The sequence below is a fragment of the Mycteria americana genome, chromosome 4 (assembly GCF_035582795.1).
Source record: "Mycteria americana isolate JAX WOST 10 ecotype Jacksonville Zoo and Gardens chromosome 4, USCA_MyAme_1.0, whole genome shotgun sequence".
Lineage (NCBI taxonomy): Eukaryota > Metazoa > Chordata > Aves > Ciconiiformes > Ciconiidae > Mycteria > Mycteria americana.
The window spans coordinates 88,036,882-88,062,324 of NC_134368.1; the positions used below are offsets into that span (position 1 = coordinate 88,036,882).

General features: G+C 46.4%; 1 long non-coding RNA gene across 1 annotated transcript; it reads left to right on the plus strand.

Annotated features, from left to right (window-relative positions):
- Positions 1-7,444: 7,444 nt before the first annotated feature.
- On the plus strand, positions 7,445-19,445 carry LOC142408758 (uncharacterized). The gene is made up of 3 exons (XR_012775409.1): positions 7,445-7,577; positions 10,337-10,412; positions 18,442-19,445. It is a non-coding gene; the product is annotated as an uncharacterized LOC142408758 (long non-coding RNA).
- Positions 19,446-25,443: the final 5,998 nt, after the last annotated feature.

The following is a 25,443-nucleotide window of genomic DNA, read 5'->3' on the forward strand; positions in this document are numbered from 1 at the left end:
CCCGCACTGAGGACAAACCAATGGGACAACCAATGAATACCTGACTCACGCTTCACTTTTCAAGAGAATGATAATCATGCTAAGGGCTGCACACGTGTGATCACTGGTCCAGGCACTCCTGACTTTTTTTTTTTTTTTTTTTTTTTTTTACAGATATCATTGCCACATCCCTTGGCAGCAATGTTGTTTGTGGCCGTTCTTAATGCAATTTAGTGTCGACAGGCAGCCAAGACATTGAGTTAAAGCTGGAAAGGATTTATCGCCGGCCATTAGGTGAAGCAGAGCATGATACCCTGTAGTAGTTTGTTCCAGTGAATAGGTGCTGCAAAGAAGACAAGAAAACCAGCCGCAGCATTGATTTCCAAGTCACTTCATATTTTGCTCCTCTTTCCCCTCATTGCACATCTGCCTAGGATTTCTGGGGACAGGAGCTGTCTCTGGTACGAGTTTCACAGGGCCAAAATAACAGGGTCACAGACCCCATCGCCCAAGGTAGATAAAATCCTTAATATACAAAACATTTTTGCAAAATGTCACCGACAACAATGTGAATACCAGCTTGACAGGGTGGGTATAATCAAAACAGAAATGCTGGTTGCCTTAGTCACTATTACTGTGAGGATATCCTTCCTTACCCTGTCAGACAGGCAATAGTCACAGCTATATTCTTTATTACAGCTGGGGCCAGGGGCACGACACATGGTGGAGACTACCCAGCACTTCTCTTTAGAAAATTGCTGGCAATCTTGCCGGGCTTTAGCATTAGGTACAGAAATTCTGGACAACAGGTGTTCGTCCAAAACACTTCTGTAGAGGGGAAGAGGGATGTTTGAACTAAAACACTGTAGTCGTCCTGGTACCAAAGCTACGCATTGCTTTTGCAATTCTTCATTCAGCTAAAAGGGTATGTCCCTGCTCACACAACCTGTGGCTGCGTTTTGGGCTGTGAGCTACACGCAGCAAAGTTCTCTGAAAAATGAAATCCCTATTTGATATTCAAAATGAATCAACTCGTTTTGACTCTTGATTCCTTATCAATTCATCATGAATAATAGTAGTCATTGTCAAACACAAGCAGTCCGCGTATAGAGCAAGTATTGCTTGCGAGGGAGTTCACATACTGTTGTGATGCTTCAGTCACTGCGGCGTAGTGTCGTGTATTTGAGTACATATGCTACAGGGAAGTCTCTGGGGAAATTTTTCCCTTTGTAGCAAATTCACACTCGCTCACGGGCTCCTCTTCCTTCTGAGCACGCCAGGATACAATGCACGCAATGAAATCTTTAATTACATAATTGCAACCTAATATATACAAGTAAGGAAACCAAACTATCATTGCTCAATCAATCTTAATGCTGAATTTCTTCACGTCTTATGGTGGACTTGGTAGCGTCCATTATTTTTTAACGTATGGTGCATATATGCAGAATAAACAAATACATAAATTAAATGTTTACACACTAACAACTAGAATTTCTGTAACTTCAGAAGTGCGTTTCTGGTTTTGCAAGATTTCTGGTTATGGAAGACTGCTGGATTTCCATCCTTTCCTCTTACTATAAATGGCCCAGCATTCTGTAGCCTGGCCATGACCTTCAGGCCATGTCCCCAGCCACCGCACTGGCCCATCCATGTCTGGCAGGAAGCTCCCAGGTGGAAGCACAGACCTAGAAATGGGCAAGCATTAACATTACCGGCCTGGATTTGGGGAAATACAAGAACACGGGGCACCAATGCTCTTAGTCCTCATACCCGATTCGTGTCCAGCCATTGCACTTGCTGCTCTGACTGAAAAAAGCACTGAGCGAATTCACACATTTTCAACTCGTTCTAGAAAATCACCCTTACGCTGTTAGTTTGCATTGCAAATCGCACTGAGCAATGGGAAGCATACATTATCGTTAGGTGTCTGACACACCTCCAATCATCCCAAAGGTCCTAAACAGCTTCTGCCTTTCAGTTTCCCCTTCATTTAAAAGAGACTTTGATAAATTGCAAGCAGATGCAAACCAACAAACTAGCATGTACTGGATGATGAAGCAAAGCCTTGATAAATCCAGTTCCTCTGGGCCAGGCAATATATGCCAAGTTATAAAATTCATGAAAACCCACTGGGGATAGTTTCAAAATAAATATCAAGACCAGGGTCCCCAAGACTATCCAGGGCAGCAATTCCATCTTAAACACACAGGAAAGAACATCAGGTAATAATAGTAATCTATTTAAATCTGGCAGCACCCATCACCACCCAGCTGCATCCCCAGGCCAGGGGACCCAACCCCAAGATCTTGGAGGACATCCATTGCCACTGAGTACAGGCAGAGTCCAAAAGTACTGTGTTTCCATTTTGTGGATGGGGAAATGGGACAGTAGAAGGGGAAAAGTCAAACCAGAGGTCAAGAAAATCAGTGTCTTGTGGTCTTACTTCAGTATGCCAACTACCTTGATACCTGAACACACAGTTTGTGGTCCTCAAGCGCTTTCCACTGGAAGAGGTATCGCTGCCTCAGCGGGGAAATAGTACAGGAACAAGGAACTTCGCTTCCAACAGAGAAAATTCATTTTCCAGAAATTACCATGGTATAAACACAAGTCCAAAACAATGAGAAACTAACGCTGGGAAAGAGTCCGCACAAACCTGAAAGAAGCAAATAAGCTAACATTAATGCCCTTATTCCTCTAACTCCAGCCAGACTTGCAATTTTCACCTATACAGAGCACCAAGCAAGGGGTGTTTTCATCTCAGCTAAACATCCCCTAATATCACCACGCTGCTTTAAACCTTTCCCCTTCAAGCAAGGCTCCAGACTTGTTGGCCCCTCAGCAGGGGTCATTATCTTGTACATCAAAATGGTCTTTTTGTCTTACGCCTTCCCCCCATCTCCTCCTGCTCTCCCTGCTGGTAAGAGCTCTCAGCAGCGTGCAAAGTTTCCGGTAGCAGGAATAGGTGCTGATAACAAAACCGGCGCGTGCGGTCTGTTCTAGCAGGCTGAAGAGCTAAAACGGATCCCCGGCGCTGGGAGAGGCACCCCGGGTGCCGTGAGAGACCGAAAGAGTTAATGTCTCAAACACTGTGCCGAGGCGAGGCGCTATTTGCATGGCGACAGCAAGTCGGCGAGCACGGGGTGGGGGAGAGCGGGAGCGGGATGTGAGGAGCGCGTCGGAGGACGCGCGGTTCCCGGTTCCGCCGGACCTTACCACGCACGGCCAGAGGTCTCACAGAGCCGCTCTGAGGAAGGGGCTCGCGACGGCACGAGAGACCCCTCGCGACCACCGCACCTCCCCCCGCGCCTGCGCAGAAGATTGAGAACTTTCTAGAACAAGAACCATGTAAGCCCTGAAGGGGCGTGCCTGGAGGCGGGGATTAGCCTATAAAAGACACGCCCCCAGGGAACGGCGCACCCACCACTGGAGGATTGCCACGTCTGTCATGGTCACCGCGGGATCCAAGGGTGGGGATACTTTTTCTTTCTCTTTCCTCCTCTCTTCTACTTTCCTTTTCTCGCTTCTCTCTCCCTCTGCTCTTCCCATATGTGCAAGTTTGGGATAAGTTGTGACGGGTTGCCCGGAAAATAGCTCCATTGCCCAATCGCCTCTGTTCGTTCCTTGAGCTCGCCAGTTCGTTAAGTTTGTCCGTTTGTGGAATTCGCCAGTGAATAAAGTTGCTGGCCAGACCGTTCCTCTGGGTCGTTGTCGTGACTCTGCCGAGCAGAGAGCGGCCTGTGTCGGTACGCAAAGCTTCGGGGAATCGAAAAGATTCACCCCTCTCGCAGCCCCCCGAGGGGGATGAGACAGGGAGGAAGGGCTGAGAAGCGAGTCCTTCGGAGGTGACCTGCATCCACACCTCTGCGGCTCTCGCTCCCTTTATTTTCTTCTCCATCAAAACCAGTACAAACAAGACAAGCGTTGCTCCCACTATACTATCTATACTATGCAGTATAGAAGGATTCAGCATATAGTCAACAGGTGTTAAATGACTTAATAGCCCGGAGAGTCAAATAAGGTCAAAAAGGTGACTGAAGGGTTGCTGGGACTTCAGGATACCTACCATTCAAAAGCACCTACCCACTTAGAATATGCATGTACTCCAGGCTGCATAGCCGCCACAGACTTAGAGCATCTGTTAATCATTTATATACTACTTATACATATGTTAATATCAGGTTTCATCATAAGGTTAATAGCAACAATCTGTTCTTGCTTTGAGACTGTGTGGATGTGCTCAGCAAAATCAACTCGAAGGGCAGGAAAAATGTGCCCAAACGTTTCCTACTGAAAGATTGCTCTCTTAGTAGGAAGGTCAATTCTCTGGGGCGATGCTAGAGAAGATAGCTATCTTTTTTTATGCCCTTTAAAAAAATTCCACAAGTAGGAAGGCCGTAAAATATTGAAACTTTTTTAACAAAAGGCTGTTCCTGGATGATATGGTATTAAATTGGTGAACTTCAAGATAGTTAATGAATCTTAATATACATCCTGAGGACTACAAATATATCTATGTACTAATTATCCGCCCACAAATAAAGCAGCAAAATCTGGCCTTGTTTCACTGGTGGTTTGTGGTTAATAAATAAATATATAACTTGGAGCGCTTATGAGGGTAAAAGCTAGCTCTTATCTCAAAACATTTCCACAGGAATCACATATCATGAGTTCAATGCTCTCATTTCCTAAAGCGTTGCAGCTGAAAATTCCTGATCATTTCGAGCAATCCCAATTAGTATAATAGAGCATCTGCTTGAGTTTAATACTGACTTACCACAGGCTTGGGCTTGGTTTAATTTGGAGGATCACATCCAGCAGTAACAAACCCCAGCTATTAACATACTCTTTGCATTGGGGCTCGTTTGTTTAGGTGTTGCCCTTTCCCATGTAAATACAGGGGAAATGGGCAGCAGACCCTGGGGTCTTCTTTCTTACCTCCACCACTGAGCGATGCTTCCTGGGCTGTAGCTTTCTTGTCTATAAAATGGATATATGGCTTCAAAGCACCTGGAAAAAAAAAATACTGGAAGAAATTCAGAGAATTATTGTGGATATGAGCTACAATTCAAAGAGTCATCTTGGGTAATATGCAGCATGGAGTCTTCTCACCCCACGCACCTTACAGTGCCAAGGATAGTGACCATTTCAGGAAAAATTGGGAAAATAGGCACTCTACCAGCACTTCTAGCTGCACACGAGCTGGCTGATGTGCAAGGTACATCCATGGAAACAGGATTTACACTTGCTCAAAGCCTGCCCGGGTGCTGTCTTTTATGCAGGAGGAGAGAGGTTAAATAGGTGCTGGCAGACCCCCTGGACAAGGCTAGCCTTTGCAAGGGAAAGGAGCATTTGTATCCAGGCACGTGGTTCAGGTGTGATCAGTTGATATCTAAAAGCAGTATTAAGAATAAATCTAGAAGAAAAAAAATCTGTGCCCGTTGGCAGGACTGCAGGACTTTGCCCTTCTGCCCGGTGCCATCTATCAGCTGGATTAATTTAGCTGATGATTTGGCTAAGGTGCCACGATGGCTACCAGTAGTTGTGAACGTGGGCACTTGGCAGAGTTGAGCAATACGCTCTGTGTTCAAGGAGCCCCATTTCTCCTCACCAAGAAGCCACGGCACCTGACGAAGTTTCCAAAACCTGCAAACCCTCTTCTGTGCTCAGCTGTAAACAATCTATATCTCTACCTACTAAGCCTGAAAATGCTGGCCTGGGGGCCATGCCGAAGTCACCGACCTGTCGGGAGCTTCGGTAGCAATGGGGAGAGGTGCAGCGAGGAGCCGACCATGGCCTCTCTCTCCCCTTGGCATGTGCAGGAGACTTTTAGGTGCACGTATCCTAAACGATCAGCACAAAAACACGCTACCAAAAGAATTTGTGGCGGTTCCAAAAGGTTCATAGGAGCAGGGGACCAGCTGCCTAGTACGTAGCCAAGGGCAGGGAGAGATGGGACTCTCCAAGCCCGCTCCAAATCCTCCGCCAAAGTGCTGCTCTGAGAAAGTAAGGAGGAAAAAAAATGGTCATTCAATGTTTAAGGCATAAATAAAAGTTAAATTTAAGCTGTTCTTATCTGCTGACTCACAACAGACTCCCGTGTGCGGGAGCCTTGATCCCTGGCCTGTCACCAATGTGCTGTAAGAACAGGCGACTGACAGACCGTTTTCCCTGGCAAAACGAGATTGCACAAGGTCACGCCGGGGCTTCTCCTGGGAGCTTTCCAGCAGCGGTTCGGGAAGTCACTGAACTAGGAAATCTGCTGGTGTTTAGATCATTGCCAGGAGCAGAATACTGATGAGCTACTCCCGGAGCAGGCTCTTCCTGCCGGCGGCACCCCATCGTGCCGCATAAAGCTGCAGAAGTGGGTCCTTCTGGTCTTCCCCTGACCCGTCTCTATCAATTTTGTAGAAGCTACTTTGCACTTACAGCGATTCATTTGAAATTGGAATCAGGCCCCGTTTTGGGGGTCGGCATTTCCCTCCGCAGATAGCAAACGCTGTTGTGCCGGACGGGCAGAGATTGAGACTTACTTTCCACAGACACCACGCAAGGTGCAAGGCAGCAGAAAATCTCACCCTCGGAGTTTATAATCTCTAAATGCTTAGAATGAAATTCTTGAATATAGATTTTTTTATTATTATTCCTTAAGCTCAAAGCTGTCATAAAGTACATGACATTGCAATGCCTGGAATACTTATAAGCTGCCAATACATATTTTTTATGTATTAATTATGTGCTTCCAGCTAGGAGGTTTTGCTCTTGTAGGGCCACCTGCTAGTCTCATTATAAAATGTCTTGTACTGAGTCAAAAAATGTGATAAACTATCCAGTGACTCCATATAGGTATACAGAGCGTGTTTATATAGACGGTGTCAGGATGTGGTGATCCTCATTCTGCTCTCTTGACTCACCTCCCTGACAGGCAGTGATTAGCAGTTCAGCAGTATGATGATATTGTGATTTTAAACGTACGCCATCCTCAGCAATCCCCAAATTATCAGATGCCGTTTCCGATATCTGCAATATGGGGGACGCGCAGCCTGCTTTGGTTTGCTGTATTCCTGGCCCTGCAGGCTTCTCTGCTCCAGCGGAGGGGAAGGACAAGGGCACCCCAGCAGCACCTTTCCCCAGCCTCTTCCTGAGCAGAGCTGAGCTATTGCCCATGTGGCATCGATGCCGAGATGGCAGGATGGGGAGAAATCCCTGCTGGGTCCTACCCGTGGTTTTCCTGAGCCACAGGCTGCTGCAGCGGGGCGAGCCCCCCGGGTTTTGGGGGTAAGCCCGTTGCCCCTTCCCTCCCCAGGGAGAGCGGGATGACAGAGATCAGTGGAGTGAGGTGGGAGGAAAAGAGGAGCCCCATACGTGGCCCCCTGAAATCCCGCTAACACCCAAAAATATCCATGTCTATTGCATTTTTTAGTGATATCGCAATGCCTTTTGTCATCAGCGCTAGGGAGAGATCAGATGGTGCCATCTCTATTGTGAGTTTGTTGCTCCTGCATCTCCCGCCGCGAGCCTCGGACAGCCCTTACGCAGCCGGAGCAGAGGAGTCGGCAGGGCAGACCCCCAACCCAGCCCTGCGTCTTGCCCTGGTAAGAAGTTGATGTTGTTTGTCCAAAGAAGCATAAATAACAGGGGCTTTCAGAAGCGCTGGTTAAACAGACCAAGTCTCTGAGTCATCTGCATGAAGTTGTCATCAGTACATCACCCTCTCCGCCTCAACTTCTGGCTTTTGCAGGCTTAGCATATACACATAATCTGCTATTAAAGCACCTCTTTTGTCTTCCAGAAGAGTTAGCCAAAACTATGAGCATTTACAACACTCCTCCTCTTCCTAAAATTGCCCACTGAGAACTTCATTGGGTCTATTTGCTCTCTGATCGAGCAGAAATTTAAGAGGGGCTCTGAAAACAGAGTCACCTTTGTGGCACTTGTCAACAGAGTTTTATTAGTGTTTCGATCCCGATGGCTGTCGAGATAAAAGGAGGAGTTTGTTCAAATCATACAATGGATGTAACTTAATAAGCGGTCAACAAAATTGCCATGAGCAAAGAACTCTTATTGTTCCTTTTTTGTCCTTTCCTCTGTGGTCAGATTATTAGTCTCACATCCCTCGCAGCTCCCCGTATTAATTCTCGCCTGCGGCAACGGTGCCTACAGAGCAAACACAAGGGTGCTGGGGAGATGCCACGTCTCCCTCATCCCTGCTGCGGCCACAGCTGCTGCAAGCTGATGGTCTTCTGTCCACGAGACTCCACCGGATCTTCCTCCCCTCAACACTTCACGGGGAGACAACTTTTCAACGGGCACAGGTTTTTTTGAGGGCCGCTGGGTCTTCAACCTGAGCAATTTGACTTTGGTCATACATTTTCAAACTGACCTTTTTTTCTATGCAGTCAGCTGTATAAGTTTTATCTCCATTTTCCAAAGCAAAGCATTTAGGTTTTTAAGGACATGCTTAGCTTAAAGCAAGAGAATATGTGACAGTGGAATATTCCTGACCTTAGATTTTGGGCAGATGGTTAAATGTCTACCTGAATCATGATGTCGTATGGAAAATAAAGATGATTTTCTGAAAAAGAATTGGTTTTTGCACATTTATTTTCCTTGTAATTAATTCTCTCTCTTCCTTTATATATCTTTATAGCACAAAATTGCAGTGTCTGGTGTCCTCCTCTGAGAAAAATGTCATGACCTGCTTTTTTAGCATCATCTGAAATCTTCCACTCTCAGAAACGAAAAATAAAGCCCATTTTAGACTTCTTATTAACAGGAAGAAATGTGCTGACAGTTTAGCAGTACATGTGAATTATAAGAGCGATAGCATGAAGACAAGCACTGAGAGATTTATAGCTGAAACAGAACCGTCCACACAGCCCCGGGGCTCCCTTTTTCGATCCTGATCCAAACACCATCTGCCTTTGCCATTGCTTGGGAGAATGGCTTAGCATCAGCTATATTCGTCAATATTCTGCCACCTCATAAAACACTTGCTTAAAAAAGAGGCTTCTGAATTGCTAACTGTGTTTCCTTAGTTTGGGGGATTTCATAACCCTGATTTAAATTATTTAGGGCTTCCTTTTTCCTGAAGTCTCCACCAACAGATCCAACCACAGGAAAGTGCACTTCATAGTAACACTTCAGCAGGGGAAAAGTTACAAAGGTCTGAACATCATTAAACTGTGTTCCAGAAAATCAACAACTCAGGCAAAAACCTAAACTCTTGAGGAGGAGCACAGGTATCTTGTGACGGACAACAGCCGGCCATTGCTATTTAAAGGTAATAGTAGAAGACCCTCACATCCATGCAGCCTAGCTGCCGGATGCGTAAATATTGTTAAGAGATGGGTGAATTGTTCCCTGAATAAAAGGAGTTGCCTTGGCTAGTAACCTATTATTGGCTACAGACCTATTATTGTCACTTCCACTGACGGATGCTTTGCTTCTTACCTATTTCGTCATGTCCAGCTTGTCAAACAACCCTTTCCTGAGGGGCAAATCTACCCACTACCCCACATCATCAGACTGGGGTACTCAGTAATCCTAGGTAAACCAGTACTCCAGCACACACAGGAGGAAAGAAACTTTACCCTTTAATCACATTGGCTTTAAAGCCACTTGAAAATCACCGATCGGTAATGTCACTGGGGGAGAGGCTGACCGCTGCCCGTTCCCACCTGGTTTGGTTGATGAGCAGGATCTACTGCGGCAATTAATGGTCATTAGCAGCCACACCAGCAAGAGGCTTGCAAGGGGCTCGGGGGGGTCCCCCCAAGCCCGACAGCCGCTGGGAGAGACAAAGGGGGCTTTCAGATGGAGGCTGATGCCAAATCTCCTCTTCCCCCTTCTGCAGGGCCAGGCGTCCTCCCCAGCCTCCTCTCACCCTCGCCTGCAGCTCTGCTGACTTGGGCGTGTGCTAATGGCATCCTCTTGGGCCCACAGATGATCATCATTCAATGTAATCTGCAGCTAGGCCAATTTTTAAATTATTTTGGGAACTATAAAACTTTGTTCTGTAAATGTTTACCCGCTAAATATCAGATGTGTTAGTTTCCCAGCGTACTGCAAGAGAAATCTGCATATGAATGAAAGGGAAATAGATACGGTCTCTGGTATACAGATGCACGCAAAATTGCAAAAGCTTTGGATCCAGACACTTGGAAGACATTATGTCGTTTCTCTGATTTATCTTGTGTTGTTCTAGCTGCAGAAAATAAAGCCTTAAATAATTTCATAATTTTTGATGTCCAGCTTTTATGAATTCCAAGGAACATTTGTGGGAACATTTCCCACTCAGCTTCTAATTTGATGGAGGTTATTTGAAACATGTTGAATATCTTTCCCTTTACAGATAAAACAGCCCCTCCAGGAGGACGTGGAAATAAATAGCAAGTGAGGGAGCCGAACTTGAAAACTTCAGTCACCAGGTAAAGATGAAGATACGATTTTTGCATGCCACAATTTTTTTCTGTAGAATGAAGACTTCTGCAACAGATATAAGCACATGAGAAATATGAAAGCAGTTGTTGTTTTATGTAAGGGGTTTTAGTGACTGCACTGGTAAAAGTACTCTCCCAATAGAAAGTGATCTTACACTGGGGCACATAATTGGTATCAGTGCAGGCTGGGTGATCAGATAAGACGCCCAATCCTTGTTTGAACTCCTCCATTAATTTAAGATACGTCTTGAACTTCTTTTTGAGGAGCAGCGTGCTGTCCTTTGCCTCCTTTGCTCCTGTAGCTCTTGTTTTCCATCTTCATTAGGATGATTCATAGCAAGGGATGAACTGGAACTAAACTGAGGCTATCTGCAGGATACCTGAAGGCGTTACAGAGCCATGAAATCCCAAGGGGAGCAGCACCAGGTGCTCAGAGCTACAGGCTGGCAGATTTAACACGCTTTGCTCCTTCGCTACGTTTATAGAGAAAATCCCTGCAGGTACAAAACCCATGGCCTTGCCAGGTCCCCGTCATCCTGAGGATTGTATAAGCTTCAGCCGGAACAAAGCAGGAGAGTCCCCCGAGCAGACAAAGCACTGCTCTGTTTTAATCATTAGTACAGAGGCAATTTCAATCCTATTATCTCAAAAAGATAGGACTCCTCCTGTGTCCATGGGAAAAGAAGCCCCACTCTAAAGGACAAAGAGAGACTTGGGACCGTGGTGGGAGGGGAATACAAGTCCACGTTCCGCAGGGACGCGCCAGCTGTGCTGTTTTGAAACAAGGGCAATAACAGCTGGGCAATATTACTGCTGCCAGGCTGATGCACCAGGGCTGTCCCCCTCCGCCACGGCAGCGTGAGACCCACGCACGGGGCCTCGGGGCTGGCGGGTTAGTCAGGAGAAGGAGCTCCAGTGGTGGGGTGATGACAAGCTCATGCAGGGCAGTAATTCTGAGATTCACCAGAGAGGACTTGACTGCTTTTTCTTAAAGGCTCGTCAAGGTCAAGAAATACCAAGCAACCGCCTATTCTTTTCTTGAAAGTAGATCCTTGCAAACTGATGACTAGCCTGGGACCTACCTGCTCCCCCGGGGCCATGGGGCAGTGCCCGAATAACAGCCACGGGGAGGACCTAGGTTGTGTCCTGCAAGAAGAGATGGGATGTACTGCTGCCCACGACCCTCTTTTACCCAGTGCTTTCAGACAAGTCAGCGGGGCCACGGCTCTGCCCCATCGTGGGCTAGGGTCCGCATGGAAGGTCCTCCCAGGGGCCTGATCCCAGGGCGCTCTGGGCTATGTAGCAAGGCAGAGTGTGGGGTTTATTCCCACATATTGCTTTTTGCAGCCACCTAGGAGAAATACTGGTTGTTGTTTTGAAGGGGATTAATATTTGAAATGACTTAATGCTACAGCAGGTGACCTGCTTGTAAAGGACCGTAGGAAATCTTCCTAGGTTTAGGCAATGCTTGTGCTTTCTTTCTTTCTTTCTTTCTTTTCACTCTTCTTCTAACTGGTAGGGTACTATATCTGTACAGATGATTATTCCCCAAAAACCTGAAGAAATTATATCAATGCATTTTCCACAGAATGATGAAATAAACTCCAATGAAATAAACTCCAATGAAATAAACCCACTGTGATTTCAGTAGCTCACAACAGTATCAGTTAACCCTGTCAAGGGGCCCCAAGGCTTCTGCAGTGTCTGATGGGCTGTGGTCATCCACCATGGGACATCTTCAGAGCAAGGGTCCAACAACAGTAGAAAACAAGCAGATAGTTTCAAAAGCGGTGGCTCCTCTGGGCCATGGCAGCCAGAACACCTCTGGGTGAGATACCTAAAGGTACACAGAGACCACAGGGGTCTTGCAGCCCCCGGAGAATTAAAAACATCAAGGGTTTTTAATGCTCACAGCCACCCGCTTTGCTCCTGCCACCGGGGCAGGAGCAGAAGGGAGCACAATTACTATGTGTTTTGTAATTATTTGCAAATTAATAATTTCTGTAAATAGACAGTGATTTGGCTATCCATTAGGAAAAAAAGAAATGTTACTTTTCTCCATTTGTGCAGCCACTCCTAAAAAAGATAATGGCATCTCTCTTCAGAGCTGGAATAACGGAGGCGGCTGCTTCCCCTTTTTTGTCAGAAGTCTCAGCCGTGGGTCAGGTCAGGCCATGTCCATATGCTCAGTTCAAAGGAGACAGCACCCTCCGGTTGGTAAATTCATAGGTGCACCATGCTGTTCCCACTTCTCTCAGAAACATGGAAAAAGTGAAAAGCCTAACATTGGCTTTTCAGAGTCATTGGTTCTCCTCTGGTAGGTCAAAGAAAGACGTCAAGAATTTAGACCGTGAGCTGGTGGCGAGTGTCCTTAGCTAGTTCAGATGGAAGACCCCTGGTTAATGAGCACAACACATTTGTAAGTAAAAGAATATTTGTTTACTCTAAGCTACCATCAAGGATTCACTCCAGGAGACGTGGTAGCCTTGTGGGTGCTTGGTGTTCACCAAGCTGCTCTGAGCACTTCTGCAGGTATTAGGCAGGCTTTCGCCATGTGAAGTGATTTTTGCAATTAGGGCAGTCTTGCCTCCATGTCCCCAGTTTATTGCAGAAGAGTAATTTGACAGGGTTTCATTATACCACCTGTGGGGCTCTTGACAAGTAAACATACTATAAAGTGAAAACAGTAGGAAATGTCCTGCAGACTGTATCTCTTGTTCACTTTGCATTTTTCATTTTCCTGGCATGCTGTGGAGTGGTAGCCCTTTGCAATAACGAAGACTGTCATCTTTCTATCACTGTTCTGTCAGCTGCCTCTGGGGAATCAAGAATCAGATGAGAAGTACAGCTTTCACTAGCCAGTATTGGCATTGCCCTCCTTCTGTCTGACAGCAAATCCCCAGATCTTCCATATGGGTTTATTATCTGTATCAGAAGCGTCTCCTTTTGCAGGCAATGATTCAGGGGAGCAGGACGTATGCAGTGACGCTCCCGAAGATGGTGGCAGGCTGGGGAATGAACCATGAAGCGCGGGTCAGTGCACTTAGCATGTTTGTCCTTGTTTATATACAAATTTTGACTCATGTTTTTTGTACGCTTAATTTCTCGGCTAATAAAGCCACTGACTGAACTCATTCACCAGGTGTCGATCCCTACTGTCAATCAGCTACTCCACAGTATAAATCCCAGCAGTGACAATGCTACAGGCTTTTGAGAAAAAGAAATTAAGAACTCACATAAATCTTAGTCTTAAGGAAGCTTTCCCCCGCCGTGCTTAAGTTTACTCTTCACCACTACATTCAACTCCCTGCCTATTTCCATCCTATCTTCCCTCACCATTTGATCCCCAGGTACCTGACAGGCTCACTGGCACACGTACCTTTTGTGCTTTCCTCATGTTTTCCTCCAAAATAACCCCCTGAAGATGGGGTTATTAAGGAAGTACCACTGGAAGAGTGAAAAAAAAAAAAAAAGAGTTTCTATTAATTTTATGACTGAATGAATGCAAAATCATGCAGTAAATGCCATCCAACCGATCCCTTTCCAGAGCCTTTCACCAAGAACTGGATTAACACCAACCCAACTCTGGTGACCCTCACAAAGGAAAAAACATGCTGGGCATTTTCTCCTTGCTGAACAGTTTAAATACACTAGGCTAGCCGCAGTGGCAGAGCTTCCTTAAATCAGGGCTTGATCCTACAGGAACGAGCATTTAGACCCTATTCTAGGAAGAAGAAATGCAAATGTGAGCTCAGGCATGTAAATATTCCCCATGAAGGCTGTGGGACTGCTAGTGTGCTGGAGGGCAAGCACGCAGTGGATCAATACTCCCTGCTTGGGGAGGCTGAACAACTTCTGCTAAGGTTTTAAATGCACAGAAACCTGCGGTAGAGTCAGGACCACATTTTCTAGACTCTTTTCTAACCGGTCTTGAGCTCTGTCATCCTTAAGTGGTAGTGCCAGGAGTATGAAGGAGGAGATGGCAGAGGAGAGGAATATGCACCTCCCCCTGTTTTTATCTGTCCTCACTAAAAACGTTAGGCAAACTGCCCCAAACAGACTGCGAGGCCACCAGACCCCTCGCGCGCACGCGTGTTGCACAGGTACTCACGCAGCGGCAGTGGGATGTGCTAAAGCACCGAGAAAATAGCTGCAGTATGTGAGATTCTGGTCATCTTGGGAGACCTGCCAAATTGCTCAGGCTCGGAGCTCCAGATTCATCCATCGTGAAGACCTTGTCTACAAGGTAGCTCCTGTGTCAGATAAAAATCTATCTGATGACATTTTATTTTAGAAAGCGCCATCCATCCAGAGTAAATGAACCTTTTCTTTACAATCTATTTGGTCCGTCTCCAAAATGTGGCAGAACACTTTGTAAATGGGGATGTTACCAAAAATACCTTCCATGTCAAAACTTTTGTATTCCCTCGTGTGCCTCAGCCGCAAACGCCACAGGCTCCCGTTTCACGAGCAACATGAAATCTCTGGTTTACATTTGGATTTAGTCATATGTCAACTGTCTTTCTAAGTACTCCTTTTGTAGGAGAAGAGTGATTGAAATTACTTCTGTAATTGAGGAGTGCAGTCTATTCTACTTCTTTGTTACAATCAGGAATTTGACAAAATATTTTTCTCAAAGCCTTTGGCCAGTAAAATTATTTAAGCCATCAAGATTTCAGTCAAGCAGTGTAAGAAAGGCTATTTTCCTAGCTTTGAGTAATGACCAGAAAAGCCTCTATGCATTGCTGTTTATTATACACCTCATTTACTTTGATATAATGCTAATACTAAACCAAAGTTCAAAGCCTGAGAAAGTCACGTTTTCCTACACGGGGAAAGCAAATTTTGCGCATCTGAAGCATCTGAGAAGGTACAATATAACTCTAGTAGGAATAGACAGTGCCCGGGACAGTTTCTGTCCTCCCACATCTGCTCAGGTGCCCCCCAGCCACGCTCCTGTCTCCTTCTGAGCACCGCCCAAGCAGGCGGGCAGCTCTTGCAGAAAGTCTCAAAAAAAGGGCGCAGAGAAGAAAAAAAAAGGAGACAAAAGGATACCAAGTGCTAGAAGCAGCACTGAACGGCTTCCGTTCGAAGAGAAACAAAGCAAAGCAGGGCTCTTCAGCTTAGAAAAAAAGCCCCGAGGTAACCTTTCAGCGGCCAAACAAGACTTCCAGAGTCTGGAGAAGGTGGCAAGGGAGCAAATACCTGCTGACGACACAGGGACCCGGGGGGAACTTGTTGGAAGAGCCATTTGCAGCTTAGAAATCACAGGGACCATTTCTTCACAAACAATCCAATGGGATCAGTGGAGGTTATGTGACTCCGGAAAAAATATCAATAGATGCAAGCAGGAACTACACAACTGTCGGGGGCCATCGGCTGGGGGTAAACGCACTGGGGCACATGCGGCTTGATGCCTAGGAAGATGCTAATGCACGGGTTGATGGACATGGCAAGAGCAGGACTGTCTGTCATAGCTTTGTTTCCTATTCTATTTCTCAAAGCTTCGGCTACAGAGTACTACTGTTAATCAGAAATTTTGCCAGTCTAGGTTTAGCTTTCTGCATATACCAAGGGCACAGAAAACACCACAGTTACGTTATTTTAATTTATATGATTGACTTCTCCAAACTGTGATCTATCTTCTTCATCTCTATCCAGCACCATTCTGCCCAGGCTATCCCCTCGCCTTCCTTCACTTAAAACTTTGGGTCTTGATTTATCTGTTATCCAACCTATATATCATGAGTGCTGCGGAGCAGGATTATTTTTCTCTTGGGGATTTTTTTTTTTTCCCAAAATAATCAGAAAAATGTGATAGGTTGTTTTAACATTAACATAATAAGACAATAATGAAAAGACTGGAAACTCACCTGTGTGGCAGAAAGCTGCCGACATGCAGCCCCTTGCAGACAAAAGACTCGGTGACGTTATTTGACATTGGGATGAGCAATAGCCTCTAGGAGAGAGACCAGGAAAGTCCCTCTCTCATCATCAAGGAACTGGAGAGAGAAATGGACCATGAGAGGTCACTTAATCCATCCTTTAGCCCCAAACCAAGTTCAGATGCACCCATGGCATTGCAGAAAGGTGCCTGACCCATCTGCCTTGAATAATCAAAGGTGATTCCCGACACCAGAGCCCTCCCTGCAAGCTCTCGCAATGCCTCGATGGCCTTGACATTACACGGCTTTCCTCACGCCTAGCCAGAAGCCTTCTCGCTGCAAATTAAGCCCGTTATTTCTTGCCTGACCCCCACAGTTCACCCCGAGACCACCTCCATGGGGAGGGGGGGCCACCAGTGTGCCTGGGCGAGGCAGGGAGGGCACGTGTTGAGGAATGCTTTCTGCCTTGTATTGAAGAGCAGGATATTTCATATATTTATCCTTCCTGGAGATGAAAAAGATGCAGTGTCCTATATGTCATTTGGATAACATCTGGATTTCCCCGAGGGCTTTTCTAAAGCCATACCAGACTCCTGCGCTCTTTAACCTCCTTCCTATAGCTTTTCCATTTGTTTGTTTGCTTTTTGTCTTTGTCACAGGGGATTTCTTATCTCTTTGGGTGTCTTTATAAATTTAATATGTCCGCAGCAATGGAACGCCAAGAAATGAAAGGCAGAATAACAAGGTTGCAAAACCATGTGCTTAATTTCACAGTCCAGTTCCTCAATATGGAAGACAGAAATGTCTCTCTCCTGCATCCTCCAGCCTCATAGGCCTATATTGTTCAGCAATTTATACTCATCAACCACTTGACACACATTTTTACGGATTAAACTTTCAGCCCGAAGCCTATTAAAATGCCAACTGACAATGCAAAATTTATTAAAAGTTTTAAAAAAACTTTATCACCAATGTTTCACTGCAGATAACAAACATTTAGTAACCATGGTTTAATACACACAGATAGTACCCGCACCTAAAAACTTTTCCAATTTGAATTCACTTCAGGAGGGCGAGGATTTCACTTGTGTCATTCAGGAATACCTCCAGCGAGGTCAGCAGAACACCGCTGTGGCAGGAGAATTAGGCCCTGTCTTTTTTCAAACCTTTCTGTCCTCTCCCAAATGCAGCGATGGACCTGCACGTTTGCAGCTTTTGTCTTTGCACTGCAGCTTTTCTAATAGGCTAAATGGGTTTTTTCTGTAGAAGCTAGCCCCTGGAGCTTCAGGCTATACCTAGGATGTGTTTTCATCTTCTTTGTAATAATTTTTCCTATATATAAGCAGTCAAATAGCACAGTCTGGTACGGGTAAACGTCCCACTGTATTAATGAAGCTTGAAGCAAAAAGCATTGCTAGAACAAAACCACATATTTACAAATAAAATCAGGAGGAAATGCGTCCTGGGGGGAATCATAGCTGCCACATGAATCGTCTCACAATAAACTGCACTGGTATGGCACGATGGTTTGTTAAATCGAAATAAGAAGTTGGAATTAAAACCCTTCACTTCTGTGATGGTCTGATTCATCTCTGCTGATAAAAGACCCAAGGTGCCGCTTAAACTATAAAACCTGGAGTACCTTCCCCCTGCTTTGTGGATTTAAATGCGTCCGGAATCTCAGAAGAACGGTTAATCATGGAAGATTTTCCCCATTCTGTGTCAAAAAGAGGCTCCCACAAAACCCTGGCTGTTGCGATCCAGGCCCGGAGCGCAGGCTGCTGTCCCGAACTACCCGGGGAGCACCCCGACGCTGCAGCCCCGGCCCCGGCGCTGCCAAGCTCTGCAGCAGCATTCAGGATACAGCCTTTAGAGAAGGAGCAAACCCTGTCTATTACCAGCTTAATTTGGTTTTACACTAGATTGACTGAACTGCTGCGGCTGTTTTGTCTTGGTGTAAAATAACAGTTAAGAGAGCATCGCTAAGAAATAAAAGATTCCCAGGTACTTTGTAATGAGCAAGGTCCAGCCAAGCAGATTTCCTCTTGAGCCTTTAAAGTATTAACTCACTTTTTGTTTTCTTTTAAAGTATTAACTCACTTTATTTTTTTTTCTTTTTTGAACTATTGCAGAATCTGTTTGGGTTGAAGATGAATGTCATAGAAAAGCAATTCAACAATGCCACCGATGCTTTGAACAACCTTCAAAGTCTCCTTGAGGAGGTTAGCGTGTTAATTTATCAGGAACAAAATATTATTTGCAATATTCGGTGCCTTCCACTCCGTGACTCATTTGCATCTTTCCTGAGTAAGGACAGAGGAACGGAATACACTAAAGTCTTGAAATGGCAACTGTCCTTCAGTACTTAGTACCGGATTATACAATCTACTCGATACGATCTACGCTATTTTTGCATCCGACAGCAAGGGAAAATGCATTGAGAAAATGTGCTCGTTTCTCACCCAGGAACGTGAGGAATTCCTCAACTAAAAAAAAAAAAGAAGAGGGTGGCAATACAGTTAAAAAACATGCACACCACCTTTGAGAGTGAGGATGCAGCATAATTAAGGGATAAGACACAACCCTGCATACCTTAAAATCGACCCTGCCAAAGGAGACAGCACCGCACGCACCTCGCCCTTATTTCTTAAGGCTGACTTCCCTGGGAGATTAAAGAAACTGGTAACTTGGGTTTGTGCTTGCATGCATGGACGTGATTCCCCGCCCAAAATAAATCTCTGCCTGTACATCCTGGCTATAGTTTTATATCACATTTCTTTGCCATCACTAACTCCTTTCACAGCTGCATTTGCATCCAGATTTTCTTTTCTTCAGATTTAAAATGGAAAACGCCGCAGAGCTGCAGTAGATTAGCAAAACCAGGCCCCGTCCTCGGCACAATACACGGGCCGCAATTTCATCCCCGAGATTCGGCTGCTCCACTTGAATTGTGCTTTTGTGTTTTATGGCATCAACAGAAACATCTCACTCAATTGCCGCCTTGTATTCGGTTACAGACAGCACTCAGTATTATCCGGCTTTTTGCAAAACGGCATCTCTGAACATAGCCCCGGTGCTCTGGGAAGAAAAGCCTGGACAGGGCTGGAAGAGGGAGCAATGCTTTCTTTTTGCTTTTGCAGAGTTATTAGTGTTATATTTAGTTATATTAGTATATATCGGTGTTATTTAGTCCCCAAACTTCCACGTCAGCAGTGGTAGCACTCCTTCAAAACCATCGGGTACATCGCAGGTCAACGGTGGCTGTCACAAGGTGCCGCGGGCTGATGCTGGCTGATTCTTTAGGATGAAGCAGACTGGAAACAGGAGCGATCCTCTTAGTTTTTGCTTCGGAAAGACGCTTGTGATCCAACCCTCTGTCCTGGAAGTTCACCCTGAGCGCTGATTACTCGGCAGCAAGGCTCTGCCAGGATTTCATAGGAGGGAAAAGGCTTGGTCACTCTTTGGAGATGTGGCACCATCCCAGAAACCAGCAAGACCCAAACCCAGCAGCTAGCATTTGCCAGGCAGATTTCTTGTAAAGGAGAGTCATTTCATATTCTGCTAAGGAAAAATAAATATTACCCTTACCTTTCACCAGCCTTCAGCTCCAAAGTCAGGCATATTAACAGCTCTGACAGCAAAGGCCTAATTCCACCCTCAGAGACTTGCACCACCCGGTTGATGTGAATACGTGAGAAATCTGTGAGAAAGCAAATCTCCCGTACCACAGTGATCCTTTGGTAGAAAGGTCACACGTGGACATGGAGGGCTCCACTTTATTAATTCTAGATATCATTCACATTGTCCGTATTTAATTTTACGTACATTTCACAAGCGTATCAACTCTCTAGAAAACATTACCGGCCCAAAGGAGGAGGAGGAAGCACTGCCCCTTACGCTGACCGCAGCGGCAGTTCAGCTGCCGGCAGCAGTCCCGAAGCAGACGCCACAGAGACCCCAAGCTCGGACCCCCTAAAACCTGCAATGCCTTGGCCTGCAGCTGGGGTGGCACCAGCTGGGGATGCAGGGAGGCAGGCGGGATGCTTGCAAAGAGCCTAGGGCGTTAGGCAAACTGCAGGGATAGCGATAGGGATAGGGAAAGGGATAGGGATAGGAAAAAAGGGATTGGGAAAGGGAGAGGGAAAGGGATAGAAAAAAGAGGGAAAGGGATAGGGAAAGGCATAGAAAAAAAGAGATAGGGAAAGGCATAGAAAAAAAGAGATAGGGAAAGGGATAGGGAAAGGGAAAGGGATAGGGAAAGGCATAGGGAAAGGGATAGGAAAAAAAGGATAGGAAAAAAGGGATAGGAAAAAAGGGATGGGGAAAGGGAGAGGGAAAGGGATAGAAAAAAGAGGGAAAGGGATAGGGAAAGGCATAGAAAAAAAGAGATAGGGAAAGGGATAGGAAAAAAGGGATAGGAAAAAAGGGATGGGGAAAGGGAGAGGGAAAGGGATAGAAAAAAGAGGGAAAGGGATAGGAAAAAAAGGGATAGGAAAAAAAGGGATAGGAAAAAAAGGGATAGGAAAAAAAGGGATAGGAAAAAAAGGGATAGGAAAAAAAGGGATAGGAAAAAAGGGATAGAAAAAAGGGATAGGGAAAGGGATAGGAAAAAAGGGATAGGGAAAGGGATAGGGAAAGGGATAGGGAAAGGGATAGGGAAAGGGATAGAAAAAAAGGGATAGGAAAAAAGGGATAGGAAAAAAGGGATAGGAAAAAAGGGATAGGAAAAAAGGGATAGGAAAAAAGGGATAGGGAAAGGCATAGGGAAAGGCATAGGGACAGCGCACTGCAGAAGGGCTCAAATCCCAATTGAACTATCTAATACTGATATACAGTAAAGAATACATAATAACACCTAATAAAAACCTCCTCCCAGTGAGGCAGGTCCAGCTCTCCGGGAGATGCTAACCATGTCGTTCTGCTTCGATTTGGGGGTGGGTTGGGTTGGTTTTTTTTTTTTTTTGGGGGGGGGGGGATATTTGTTTGCTGGGGGAGGTTTTTGCAGGCCACATGGCCCCGAGAGGCAGCAGCAAAGCCCTTTTCCTAGGGAGCGGCCGGGACGGCGGGAAGCCCCTGCCCGGCTCCCTCCCGCGACCGCGACGGCAGGTGGCAGCGCAGCCCCGGCCACGCCAGCGGCACGGGGGAAAATCGAAGGAGAAGGGAGGGAAAAAGAAAGCTGGAAGGAAAACCAAACAACCTCAGCGGGTTTCTACCAGGCTGCCTGCGGGGAAAGCAGCCCTGCTGTGGGAAAAGCCCCCGTGGGATGCTGGTGTTTCCAGCCCCTGCAAAGAGCAGCTCCGGCTGCCGGGCGGAGGGGCTGGCACAGGGGACACGGATGCACGGACACACGCACGGATGCAGACGCATGGACACGGATGCATGCATTTGTTGTTCTCACCTTCCCCCCCCCAAAAAAAAGCAAAAAAAAAAGCTTATTTCTAGCGAGGAACACAAAGTTCAAAAAATGCCATAAACTGGGAGCTCAAAGAAAAATATCGGCTTAGGCTGATCAGCAGGTTTGGGTTGGGTTGAGGCCTTTTAAAATGTCTTTTTAAAGCAAAATAGCGTGCGTTTCTGAGGAAAGCTATCCTTTGAAACAGATAGCAGAGAGAAGCAAAGGTTATGCTAGGAAATACAGGAGCAGACTGTTTCAGCACTGAAAACTTTCTGCCAACTTATCTCCGAGCCCAGAAATGCCTAGAAATCAAGAAGTGGAAAGGGTTTTTCAATCCGTGTGTGTGGCAGGAGGTGTGGGCTGCAAGTTTATCAAACTTCAGGGTGAAACCGAGAATCATTTTCCTCCCATAACTCCATTTAAAAGACTGTTCTGGCCAATAAAATCAGAAAATTACCAACCTAAACTACCTCTCCCGGCCAACTTCTACCCAGCTGTTTTTGTCTCAACATCATTCTTTGGCTAAAACACCTTCCCAAGTCCTTTTTTCTGTTATGCTGCTGTATAATCTTAGCTCCTCCTAACCTTTGTCTTTTGGCTAGACTGAACACGCTGGGAATTGGCCTCTCCTTTCCCGAAATTCGTACCTTCAATGTCAACAAATTAGCTTTTTCCCTTTCACAAAACGCTCGGTTGCAAGTTCCCAGCCAGCTCCTGCCTTGGGTGCTCCCGTGGCCGGGGATAGCCCAGCTTCTGCGGCTTGTCCCGGTCCTGCATGAGCTGCGCAGAGGGACAGGACGGACCCGTGGCCGTCACCACCCCCCAGATCAAGGGATTTGGCAATGCCTAGAGCAAAGAGCGGCATTCAAACGGCGTGCGGGCGACACGCAGCAGTTGTGCAAAAGAAGGCAACCTTGCCCCCAAATGGCTGGTCAAGCATGACCTCTTCAGCTTTAAAAGTGACTATCTTGCAGCCCAACTGATCTCTGCAGAAGAGCTTTCTTGAGAGCTCAGCAACCTCAATTCCCATAAATACCTTAGACACCATAACTCCCCAGCCATTGCCCCTGGACCACATGGCCCCCTCCACCTCTGAGGATTTCAGGGCTCGTTTCCTGATGGCTTATTCCTCTTGTAATTCCAGCAAATCTGAAGATTTTATCTTGTGCATATCTTGTTAATAGCCCTTCTTGGGGAGCTGGATATTCACCAAGCGCTTCCTTGGCTACTGATCTGGTCTTACGTTTGTTAAGCAGAGCGCCAAGCGTATGCTGTAGCAATCTAACCACAGAGCCCAAGCAGCACAAAGGCATACTCAGCATTCACCACCTCATTTCACAACCTAACAGATGAAGGCAGCACCCTTTTCCCCCTTTCCCACACACGTAACCTCTCTGCGTGCTTTTTTCCACATCAGCATTTCATGGCATTGGTGCTGGGGAGGTGGAGGTGAACTCCCATGAAGCAGGGACTCTTCTGGGCGGTCGTTGTGTCTCCAGATTTCTTATGGAGTGAGGCCAAACATGAGGAGGAAAACACAAATAAAGGCAGCGAGGAGAGGGGGGCAATGCTTCAGTATCTGTAGGAATATTGGTATTCAGCTCAACTGAATTGAATAGGGCTGACACACACACAAAAAAATTGTAAAAAAGAAGTATACTGGTTTGCTTTGCATGACTGGTATCTTGAAAGGGGTAATAATCTCTCTAGCACAACGCACAACATACCTGTTTGTGGTCGTGTATTTGACAGGGACTGGACCCAGTGTTCTTGCAGATCTCCCAGCCTGAGAACTAACTCTTCTGTACTGAGAAATTTCTGAGCCACGCAGATATGGGAGGCTTAAAGACCTATCTCTTGACACCCAGCTCTCCAATGGACACTGAAGGTGGACCTACAACGTTGCCTTCATTTTACAAAGATCGTGGTGATGCAGGTAACTCGGCCTAGAATATAGTTGAAACTGATAGTTTACAGTCAGAGGGCTAAAGGCTTGGGAAATTAATCTTAAAAGAGAGTGGCAGAAACGATACATTGCTTAAATAAATACGTACACAGGCCCTTCAGCCTGAACGATGATATTTTCCTTTTAACTTGACCTGAACAGCTGGGCAGGCTCCGGTCGTGCTCACACGCCATCCACGCTCACAGCTCCGTTATTCTCCACTCCCGTACTGGGATTTAGCCAATGTTCCCAACCATCGCTACGAGAAAAGGGGTGTCTCCTCCCAGCAGGAGTCTGCAGCACGGCTGTCCCGGCACCCCATCCTCGAGGGCTCCCGCATGGCACAGGGCACCTGCCTTCTCCTGCATCACCCTCAACAAGAGACCTGGCTGCTAACGACACTCGGGGAAAGACGGAGCAATGTGGCCGTATCGTTAGCGTATTTCTTTGCAACATAAGGAAATGAATAAGCTGATAATTCCCAGAAACGATGCATCTGGCAAGGCACTGCACGCACGGAAAGATCACATTTTAATAGAGGTGGGACAGCAAGCTGGTAAGTTACAGGTACATACATCAAAAAAAGGTGTTGCACAGAATGGTACAGGTCTAAATCTCACTAAATAGCTCAAAAATGGCAGTCGGGAACATCTGTGGCAATATTTGATCACAGCCAAGAGCACAAGGGAGTGATGGGAGTGAGAGAGGGGAGGACATGAGGGGGATCCATGAGGACCCCCTACGCAGAACATAACATCACCCAAGACCAACCGGTGTGTGGCGGAAATAGTCCCTTCTGTCCTGGAGCAGAATGGGAAAAATTCCGCGCACTGCTGAAGATTGAAATAGCTTGGCCGAAGGAGGGCCATAGGGCACACTTTTTTGGGAGGTCAAAGATCTGAAAAAGGGTTCAAGGACATAGGGGGAGCATGAGGCAGACAGAGTAGAAAGACACCCAGTGCCATGGTGGGACAGCCCTAGACTTGAAGTCCTGTGAGGTTTCACAAACATGCTCCTCACACCATATGATGGAAAAGCAGAGAAAGGAGAAGGCCACATGCTTGCTCTTCCTGCCTCGCCTCTCAAGAATTACCTCTGGTTTTGTCTCTTACAGCAACAGCAGCATTGCAAGGTGTGCCCTCAACAGGGGAAGCCATGCAGCTGGGCATGTGTTGGCTTATATTACACAACTGGAAGTGTCAAACTTTACCAACAGTGTAGTCCTCTCCTCCCACACCCAGGAAAGCAGGACTGCCCAGAAGCTGTCTGTACAAACAGATCTGGTGAAGTTGTTTGGGTCCATACCCAAAGGAGAGACAGGTTTCCCTCCAGAAGAAGATCCAGCAGTAAGTCTCGGCCTTTCCTCTTACTCCTGGGAGGACATGCTTGCTAGGAAGCCTCAGCTGCCTCTTGCCTCCACCACTCCCCTGTCCCAGTTCCCCCAGCTTTGAAGCCCCTTCAAAATAGCTTCCAGAACAGCAAGTTATACAGGCTACATCCACTCAAAAAAAGTTTCCTGATGGGCAAGGGTGGAGAGGGTGAACTATGATTGGGATCCAGGTGGATCATTCTCCTCCCTGGATTACAACCCTTGGGTCTTGGGTCCATTTCCTATATGAGGGGCCTTTGGTCTCCAGGCTGATGAAAGAGCAGTATTTCTGAGGAGGAGCTGCTGGCCAAGTCCAGTGTGGTGCAACTAGACCATCTCCCTGGAGCTACCTTCCAGCAGCCGTGGCTGATGTTACCAGCACAGGAACTGCCCTGGGTTGTCCGTTCTTCCCCTTTTCCTCATAA